The following is a 10,993-nucleotide window of genomic DNA, read 5'->3' on the forward strand; positions in this document are numbered from 1 at the left end:
CATTTGCTAGGATAATCCATCCACCTGACAGGTGTGGCATATCAAGAAACTGATTAAACAGCATGATCATTACACAGGCGCCCGTTCTGCTGGGGACAATAAAAGGCCACTCTAAAATGTGCAGTTTTGTCACACAACACAATGCCACAGATGTCTCTAGTTTTGAGGGAGAGTGCATTTGGCATGCTGACTGCAGGAATGTTCACCACAGCTGTTGCCAGAGAACCAAATGTTAATTTCGCTACCATAAGCCGCCTCCAACGTCAGTACATCGAAACGGCCACACAACAGCAGACCACGTGTATAGCGTCGTGTGGGTGAGCAGTTTACTGATGTTGAGAACAGAGTGCCCCATGGTGGTGGTGGAGTTGTGGTATGGGTTGTTATAACCTACGGACAATGAACACAATTGTATTTCATTGATGGCAATTTGAATGCACAGAGATACTGTGCCATTCATCCGCCGCCATCACCTCATGTTTCAGCATGATAATGCACGGCCCCACTTCACAAGTATTTGTACACAATTCCTGGAAGCTGAAAATGTCCCAGTTCTTCCATGGCCTGCATACTCATTAGACATATCACCCATTGAGCATGTTTGGGATGCTCTGGATCGACACGTACTACAGCGTGTTCCAGTTCCGGCCAATATCCAACAACTTCGCACAGCCATTGAAGAGGAGTGGGACAACATTCCATAGGTCAAAATCAACAGCCTGATCAACTCTATGTGAAGGAGATGTTGCGCTGCATGAGGCAAATGGTGGTCACAGGAGAGATTGACTGGTTTTCTGATCCATGTCCCTACCTTTTTTTTAAAGGTACACTACATGACCAAAAGTATGTTGACACCTGCTCGTCAAACATCTCATTCCAAAATCATGGGCATTAATATGGAGTTTGTCCCCCTTTTGCTGCTATAACAGCCTCCACTCTTCTGGGAAGGCTTTCCACTGGAACATTGCTGCAGGGACCCGCTTCCATTCAGCCACGAGCATTAGTGAGGTCGGGCTTTGATGTCTGGCGATTAGACCTGGTTTGCAGTCGGCATTCCAATTCATCCCAAAGGTGTTTCAATGGGGTTGAGGTCAGGGCTCTGTGCAGGCCAGTCAAGTTCTTACACACTAATCTCGACAAACCATTTCTGTATGGACCTCTCTTTGTGCACGGGGGCATTGTCATGTTGAAACAGAAAAGGGTCTTCCCCAAACTGTTGCCACAAAGAAGCACATAATTGTCTAGAATGTCATTGCTGTTGCGTTAAGATTTCCCTTTACTGGAACTAAGGGGCCTAACCCGAACTATAAAAAACAGCCCCAGATCATTATTCCTCCCCCACCAAACTTTACAGTTGGCTCTATGCATTCGGGCAGGTAGCGTTCTCCTGGCATCCGCCAAACCCATATTCTTCCGTCGGACAACCAAATGGTGAAGCGTGAATCATCACTCTAGAGAACTCGTTTCCAGAGTCCAATGAGCTTACACCACTCCAGCCGACGCTTGGCATGTCCATGGTGATCTTAGGCTTGTGTGTGGTTGCCCGGCCATGGAAACCCATTTCATGAAAAGTTACTGTGCTGACGTTGCTTCCACAGGCAGTTTGGAACGTGGTAGAGTTTCAACCGAGGACAGATAATTTTTTACGTGCGCTGTGGTTCAGCGCTAGGCGGTCCCGTTCTGTGAGCTTGTGTGGCCTACCTCTTTACGGCTGTTCCCACTTCACAATAACAGCACTTATAGTGGACCGGGGCAGCTCTAACAGGGCAGAAATTTGACAAACTGACTTTTTGGAAAGGTGTCATCCTATGACAGTGCCACATTGAAAGTCACTGAGCTCTTCAGTAAGGCAATTCTACTGCCAATGTTTGTCTATGGAGATTGCATAGCTGTGTGCTCGATTATATACACCTGTCAGCAACAGGTGTGGCTGAAATAGCTGAATTTACTCAGATGAAGGGGTGTCCACATACTTTTGTATATATAGTGTATCTGCGACCAACAGATTTATATCTGTATTCCCAGTCATGTGAAATCCATCGATTAGGGTATAATTTATTTATTTAAATTGACTGATTTATTTATATGAACTGTAACTCAGTAAAATCTTTGAAATTGTTGCATGTTGCATTTATATTTTTGTTCAGCACATGTTCATGTCATTATTTGGCAACAGTTACAACACACCTATCTGATCTAATTAAAATTATAAAACTGGGTGGTTTGCGCCCTGAATGCTGATTGGCTGACAGCCGTACTATATCAGAACTTATACCAAGGGTATGACAAAATAGTTATTTGTACTCCTCTAATTACGTTGGTAAGTTTATAATAGCAGTGAGGCACCTCGGGGTTTGTGGTATATGGCCAAGAACAGCACTTAGCCGTAGTATATTAGCCATATGCCACACATACTTGTGCCTTATTGCTTAAATATACCATGGGTGGGTCTAATCCTGAATGCACATTCCTGAATGCACATCTATGACGTTAAAATGCCTATTTACTCTGTTCCATCTAACCGCACAATCCACTGTCTCATCAGCCCAGCCAGGAAATTTATAAACTTGATCTCCACTATAAAAAGCATCTAGACATTATCTCACATTTCTTTTAGACTAACATTTCGTTTTCAACAACGGAGATTTATATAAACCTTGCTGTCTGTCTCTCCGACATTTGCAACATTGTTTCAATATTCAAATTCTATCTCCAGCTGTCCAATAGTAATGAACTTGTCGGGAGTTGGGACGAGACAGACAGGCAGGCAGTGTTTCTCAACCAGTCGAAATCATAAATCAGCTGGCATCGTTTTTAAGGATATATACACAGAAATGTCAATTGAAAAAAGGTACAACGAAACAAAGTGCAGCTAGTTTGCAGTCTTTCAGCTTCAGTTGGAAGTGATTGTGTTAGCTGTGTTGTTGGCTAGCTCCTCTGAACAACATGTTTCTGACGAGAGAGCACATCTTCTATACCAGGCAAAATCGCGCCTCATTAACTCATTGTTATGGATGTATCCAAATAAATTTCACTAGAAAACAGCTTAAACAAATGCAAATGCAGCTACTGTTGTTATTCTGGCTGCACTGTTTGATGTGACTAAGTTAGCCGTAGTTGGCTAGCTAGCAAGCAAGGGATAAGAACGTTGCCAGATAGTATGGCAATGGAACATTTAAAACGAATGACTGGGTCGCATCCATACAGTAGATACAGAACAAAAAGAGAAAATGACTGGGTCGCGTCTCTGGCAACCGAACTGATAGAACTAACGACCAGCCGGCTTGGGTAGCAACACTAGATTTGTGTCGGGACTATATCTTGTGGAAGGATGAAATAGTATTAATAAATTAATCAAAATAACGTTTTTAATGAAAATATGTCAATCATTATTTGAATATATTGGTAACCCGTTGAATGAAAGTGATAATGCCCTCGAAGCCTGTGTTTGGAGGATATATCGACTTCGTCTCGGGCCTAACAACACCCATGCCAATATATCCTCCAAAACACTGGCTTCTCGGGCATTATCACTTAATTAGTTTCTCATTGAAAGATGGAGTTGATAGAATTCTAGATAGCTGAGCATCTCAAAGAGAACTCTCTATCATCTTTTACACCCAATATAACATGTAGAACAAACATGTGTCTCTGATACGGAATCACATCATCTCTGGTCATTGCATTTCTATCTGGAACATTCCTAATTTGTTTCTGAAACATGGCTCAGGTGGTATGGTTGCTTCTGATAGAAACATACCCAGAACACGGTTGCCATATTCTCACAAATTGGTATATTTACAGTAGCATGTCTGTATTTTCTCACATTGGACATTTAAGCGATGATGATGCCAGTTATACCAAAACAAAAACACATAGTTCCATCTCAAAGTTTTAATGTGGAAAAAACAACATTTGAACAAATGTAATGTGGACAAATTACAACAGAATCAATTGGGACCAATGTTTGGGGTAATATATTACTTACAGATATATATTAATTTTATGAGTAACGGAGTAATAAAACGAGTTACTGTCTTCAAATATTGTAATATTATTACAGTTACTTTTTCATGTGACCTGTTTATTACATTCAGAAGCATATTTCTACCGACGTGTTGTATATATATATTTTTAAACCCTTGTCTAATGCTAACGGTATTCATGCTGTAGGCTAACTCTTTTCCAATAGGCTATTGTAAAGCCGAAAATCAAAGAAAGGACGTCAGCGGTGTTACCTTTTCCTTGTGGAAATGCTCCCATTATTTTGAGTTAATAGAGGAGAAGAGAACAACATTTTAGTCAAATACAAACTCAATTACAAATTTTACCATATAATGGTAGAATTCAATGGCTATAGTTCATTTTACATGTTTTGTTTGAGCTGCATTTGAAAACAAAAGTCGAAGTAAAAACACTATGGGTTTTGTTTAATTTGATTTTCATAATAGCAAGCTAGGACTGATGGTTTGATTAGCTAAATGAGCAAGTCTGTTTTTTTGGTTACCAAGGCAACTACTGTAGCTAAACTTGCCAGCTACTTCAGTGGATGTTGAACACATTTCTTGCGGCAAATGTGTTAAATTATAGTAATGGTATAAAAGGGATAATCAACTTGGGGCTCTATGCGTTCTCTGGAAAATAATGCACCTCATTATTTTCTATAGAACACATAGCCCCTCATTTAAATACCATGTCATGTGCATGTTTGGTGGGACGTTGATGGAATATTTTCCTAGCCCTCAGAAAACTGGACACATGAATGTTCTTGCAACGTCCTATGAAACGTGTCTAGAACATTAATATCATATATTCTGAGAACATGGTAACCATTTCCTTTGTATGTTTGGTGCAGTGGCGATTTTAGCATGTCAATCTTGGTGGGGTAAAAAAAAAAAAATGTTTATGCATGCCAGCAAAGCCACTACCCAACACCAAACAATACATTAATTGCACGATAACGGTGACAAACAGTGCCCACAAACTGTTAGGGCCTACATAAAACTGTCCCAACAGCAGAGTCTCAACATCAGTCCCAACACCTTATCACGCTACACCTGGCTATCAGTAGAGCCTTGTCTGGCAGCGAAACAGTTCATTCAGTCTCATTTACTGCCTTTTAAAAAAACATAGCTGATATGGCTGACTTGCTTAAACAAATGTGGTTTCTACTGACAATTGAGATGTACAAACTATGGCATAAAGGGACGACGAGCGGATAAGAGGTCATCCGTAATTTCGATTAAGACAATAATGAGTGAGCAAGGATGGACGTAGTCAATATAACTATTTGAAAAGAGACCAAATTATTAGGAAGAGGCACATGGGCTACTAACAACTTACCACACAACATACACTTAGTATTACTTTCTTAGCTACAGTATACATAGCTCCCTGGAATATAACATAATTTAAACAGCAACATACAATACATGTTTGGACTCACCTTGTTGTTCCGTGTTCACTTGAACAGGAAGGTGGTGCGGCGGGCCTTCTTTTGTGCAAATTTTGTCATCAAAGTCTGGCATTCTCTAGATTTATGGTGCTTTGAAGACAACTGGGAACTCAGAAAAAACAAGGTTGAATCATGATGTCAGTGATCTTCAGGTCAGAGCTCTAGAAAGAGGCCAGAGTTCCCGACTTACAATTCCAAGTTGGATGACCGTTCAAAACATATTTTTCCATTCGGAGCTTGTTTTTTTCAGAGTTCCCAGTTGTCTTGAACTCACTGAAGTCTGAGATTTCCCAGTTCCGAGTTTCCAGTTGTTTTGAATGCGGCAGAAGTCGTGCTGGATTGACAGCATGGCCAGTGTTGAATGTTTATCCTTTTTTTAAGCTTGGAAAAGAGACCCTTAAACGCAGACTTGGACCATACACCCATTCCACTGAATAGCAGGATATTGATTGCTTTGCAATGCTTGCAGTTAGCCACCGATTCAATCTGAACCACACATTTTTTAATTTGCGATTTCCAACTTGTTGTGTAATGTTTATGTCCAATGGCCAATGAGTACCAATACTCATATCTATAATTTCTCTCCATTATTTATATTCATATGACAAAGATTAAAAAGGATTTGTCAGTAGATTGTCGACTTGATTCATGATGATGACTGCTATCTACGTTTTTGAATGTATGATGTTGACATGATCAATCCAATCTAAGCTACTGTGATTTGACGTAATTGTATCTGTGGCCAATGACCTTGAGCCTTCTTGGATGGGCACTTCTAATGTAACTCTATGGCAGCACCCAAGGGGCTAGAAAATGTTGAGGTCTAACCTTAGACTTGGCGGTGATGTAGTGTCCCCATGAGTTACAGAACACTGAGCCAATCATGGCACAACGCTCCGTATTTTCCACTGGCTGCCCCACCACCACCACAGAAAGCACTGAGCTAGGCTGAAACACCTGCATTTTGGAGCTGCCTTACTCAAGAAAACAAAAAAGACACCATGTTTGTATGTGGCTTTGTTAACTCAAGGATACATATATTTTTTACATTGTTAACAAACTGATATGTGACACGTATTCATGCCAAAATATCCCGTAAGTTGGAGTAGCAGTGGTTGAGTGTTTTCGCAGCGCGAGTACTACAGTCATTGTGTTGATGGTGATGGTGCTGCATCAGATGACCTAGCCTCCACAATCACCCGACCTCAACCCAATTGAGATGGTTCGGGATGAGTTGGACCACAGAGTGAAGGAAAAGCAGCCAACAAGTGCTCAGCATATGTGGGAACTCCTTCAAGACTATTGGAAAAGCATTCCATGTGAAGCTGGTTGAGGGAATGCAAAGCATGTGCAAAGCTGTCATCAAGGCAAAGGGTGGTTACTTTGAAGAATCTAAAATCTAAAATATATTTTGATTTGTTTAACACTTTTTTGGTTACAACATGATTCCATATGTGTTATTTCATAGTTTTGATGTCTTCACTATTATTCCACAATGTAGAAAATATTAAAAATAAAGAAAAATCCTGGAATGAGTAGGTGTGTCCTTGACTAGTACTGTATATTTATTTGCTAAACAGGTGGGGCTCAAAACCTGAATCCCGGGTCGCCACTGGTTTGGTGGAACGTTGATGGAATATTTTCCTAAACCTCAGAAAACTGGACACATTAATGTCCCATAAAATATGTCTAGAACATTGTTGTATGTTCTGAGAACATTGTAATCATGTACTAGATCATTTCTGCTTGACATTAAGTTAATGTTCTCCTAACTTTAACACTAAAACATGTTTAAAAGGTTCTCAGTAGAGTTTTGCTAACAAACAGTAGATAGAATGTTCCCCTAACTAACAGAAAACTGAACACTCAAACACTAGGGGAATATTACGGGTAACATTACAAAAATGTCCTCACTCCCTAGAATTGTTAGCTGGGCTGTTAATATATTTTTTTGCCACTTAATAGGCACTTACTAGAGTATTTGTTTTTATTTAACCTCTCGAGATGGGAAAATGTGGTCTTTTTGACAGAATGTTAAAATTAGGTTAGATCTAAAGTTTTTTTTACCAAATTACACATTCAAAAGGTACCAAATTGGTGGAACGACCCAGAATCTCTGTGTTTTACAACTGTAATTGGAGGTTGGTTTATGCTGTAGCTGAGTTTGATCATATCTGTGTGTCTATCTCCCCCAGTTCACACCACTCTCAGAAAGATAACACATCTCATATGTATATACTATGTATATACTGTACTCTTACCATCTACTGCATCTTGCCTATGCTGTTCGGCCATCACTCATTTATATATTTGTATGTACATATTCGTATTCATTCCTTTACACTTGTGTGTATAAGGTAGTTGTTGTGGAATTGTTAGGTTAGATTACTTGTTAGATATTACTGCATGGTCGGAACTAGAAGCACAAGCATTTCGCTACACTTGCATCTGCTAACCATGTGTATGTGACAAATAAATTTGATTTGATTTGATTTAACTTTACTGTAACTCTACAAGGACGTGTACGTACTGTATGTATGTGTGTGTGCGTCCACTCGTTTAGCTAGCCAACTTCTCCGCTTTCACTGACCCAGAAAATAGACCAAACACTGGTGCTGCTTCCTACCTGACAAGCATAATAACTCTGACATAGTTGCAGCACAGCAGGCGTTGGGAAACATCCACCTCGCTAACAACCACCAGTGGCATACAGTGACAGCCAGCTGTTAGCTGTAGCTATTTACTCCATTCACCTAACTATGCACTTGCCGGCTAGAGCAGATGCTGCCACACCTGCTTCCAGTCAAACACACTGTCAACTGGGAAAATGTAGGACTAGTTTCATGAAACTACAGCTAGATTTGGACTGGTCTAATAACAGGCTATTCAAATGTGCCTGGTAGGAATTGTCATAGACAGAGGTCTAGGGACTTGAGCCAAAACTCTGTGGTTTCAGAGTGAGCGCATTAACACCTGTGCCTTAAAGGTCCAAACCCATTGGCAGAGGTTATAACACACTATGGTTTAAGTACACATAGTGGTCATAATAACCGTTTCATGGCATACAGGGAGGCTACATCCCTTTACCCTCCCCAAATCAGCGTAAGCGCAACAGGTGTTACTGTACAGCTGCAGTATCTTAATTTGCTCCAGTTACTCACAGCCGGAAAATAATCCTGCAGCAACAGAAACTATTAATTATTATGTGGATTACAATTAATGGAGATTTTTTTTGAGATTGATAGATTTTCTGTTAGGGCAAATCAAGTATGACATTTTAAAGTAGATATTGTAATCATTAGAAACTTTTTTTTATCCTGCAACAACAGGATGACCAAATTAAGATGCAGCATATGTAGCTAGCTACCCACTGGGAACACATATCAATTCAACGTCTATTCTATGTTGGTTAAACGTAATTTCATTGAAATAATGTGGAAACAACGTTGATTCTACCAGTGTGTGCCCAGTGGGTAGTTAGCTCAGACTACATGTCTAGTCCCCTGCTGTTGGAGTGCTCTCTATCGTTGAGGTGCAGTTTGTTGTCATAGTCCTCCACCGCAGGTATATGCAGTCGCATAAGGATGCCTCTCTTGCTTATGGATTATTGGATAAGAAATATTAATTATAGGTTGCTGGATGTGTTTGTGTGTGTGTGTGTGTGTGTGTGTGTGTGTGTGTGTGTGTGTGTGTGTGTGTGTGTGTGTGTGTGTGTGTGCGTGTGCGTGTGCGCGCACATGTGTGTGTATGACAGAGAGGAGGGTGGAGAGATGCAGCTGCAGACAAACAGACAGACACACAGGGAGGACGTGGAAGACAGTGGGATATAACATTAGTGATTATATACTGTAGCTAGCTAGCTAAATGTGTTACAGCAAGAGGTGTGATAGATAAGAGGGGGTGAGGGAGCAACATTAGTCTCGAAAACACCACCCTAGTATGGCCTTGGGTCGGGTTTCAAAACTACCGTAGTGAGAGGGAGAGAGGAAAGGTAAAGGGAGAGAGAGAGAGAAAAGAGAGAGGGGGAGACAAATGGGTTAGGGAGAGAAAGAGAAATAGGTGAGGGTAAGACGGACAAAAAATAGATAAATATATTTTATAGCTAGCTAGCTAAGAAAGTTAGCTAAACCGTTAGCTGACGTTAGCTAGCAAGTAACTTAGCAACCATCCATACCTTGGAGTCACCATTATAATAGGTTATCTCTTTTGGTTCAGTTCGTCATGGTGGAATGTAACTATACACAGATAGGATAACAAAGCAAGTTTAGACTATAGCTATCTAGGTCTAACAAAAAAAACTTTCCCCAGCTAAAACTAGCTTAGCTAATTAGCTAACCTAAAAAAAAGGGGCGCGTATGGCTGATAAGATTCGAATCCAGTGCACACTCCACAGCTGCACCACAGACAGAACAATGAGACAGATATTTCACCGGATGTATAAATGTGAAGCATCCGGTTGGCGTTTTCACTCACTACCAAATATGGTGGCGAGAGGAAGCCCAGCACCCGGCAGTGGGAGAAGATGGTGCGAGTTGGATTTGGGCCAACATTCTGCAAATCTTCTCAATTAAACATTTGATCTACAGTAGAATCTGTTACGAACAGAGTGGACTAAGTTTTGTAGACTACCCTTTGCCAAGTTTTTTTAAATTGCCATTGTTTAGAAAGAGTGCAAGGGTGAATTTAGTTATTGCACACGGGCACTTCACATAGCATGCGTTCCCTAACGGAAAAATGCATGCTAGAACATGCCTATACTGTAGGTTTTCACTATCTCATGTTTGGCTCTGTCCACCTCCTTGCTTGTTCTGCCCACTATGATTAATTTGCTCCCATTGGAAATGACAGACTGTGGTCTATGTTGGGTTAGTTATACAGATCTTTGGCTGCAATATCACCTGATAGATCGCTGCATCTCAATAATCTAAACGTGGCTTTCTCTTTTCATCCCATTTACTTCATCTGCACTTGATCAATCTAAAAATAGTTACTTTACATTTACATTTACATTTACGTCATTTAGCAGACACTCTTATCCAGAGCGACTTACAAATTGATGCATTCACCTTATGATATCCAGTGGAACAACCACTTTACAATAGTACATCTATATATTTTTGGGGGGGAGGTTAGGGGGTTAGAAGGATTACTTAATCCTATCCCAGGTATTCCTTAAAGAGGTGGGGTTTCAGGTGTCTCCGGAAGGTGGTGATTGACTCCGCTGTCCTGCTGCCGTGAGGGAGCTTGTTCCACCATTGGGGTGCCAGAGCAGCGAACAGTTTTGAATGGGCTGAGCGGGAACTGTGCTTCCGCAGAGGTAGGGAGGCGAGCAGGCCAGAGGTGGATGAACACAGTGCCCTTGTTTGGGTGTAGCGACTAATCAGAGCCTGAAGGTACGGAGGTGCCGTTCCCCTCACAGCTCCGTAGGCAAGCACCATGGTCTTGTAGCAGATGCGAGCTTCAACTGGAAGCCAGTGGAGTGTGCGGAGGAGCGGGGTGACGTGAGAGAACTTGGGAAGGTTGAACACCAGACGGACT

The sequence above is a fragment of the Salmo salar genome, chromosome ssa27, assembly GCF_905237065.1.
Source record: "Salmo salar chromosome ssa27, Ssal_v3.1, whole genome shotgun sequence".
Lineage (NCBI taxonomy): Eukaryota > Metazoa > Chordata > Actinopteri > Salmoniformes > Salmonidae > Salmo > Salmo salar.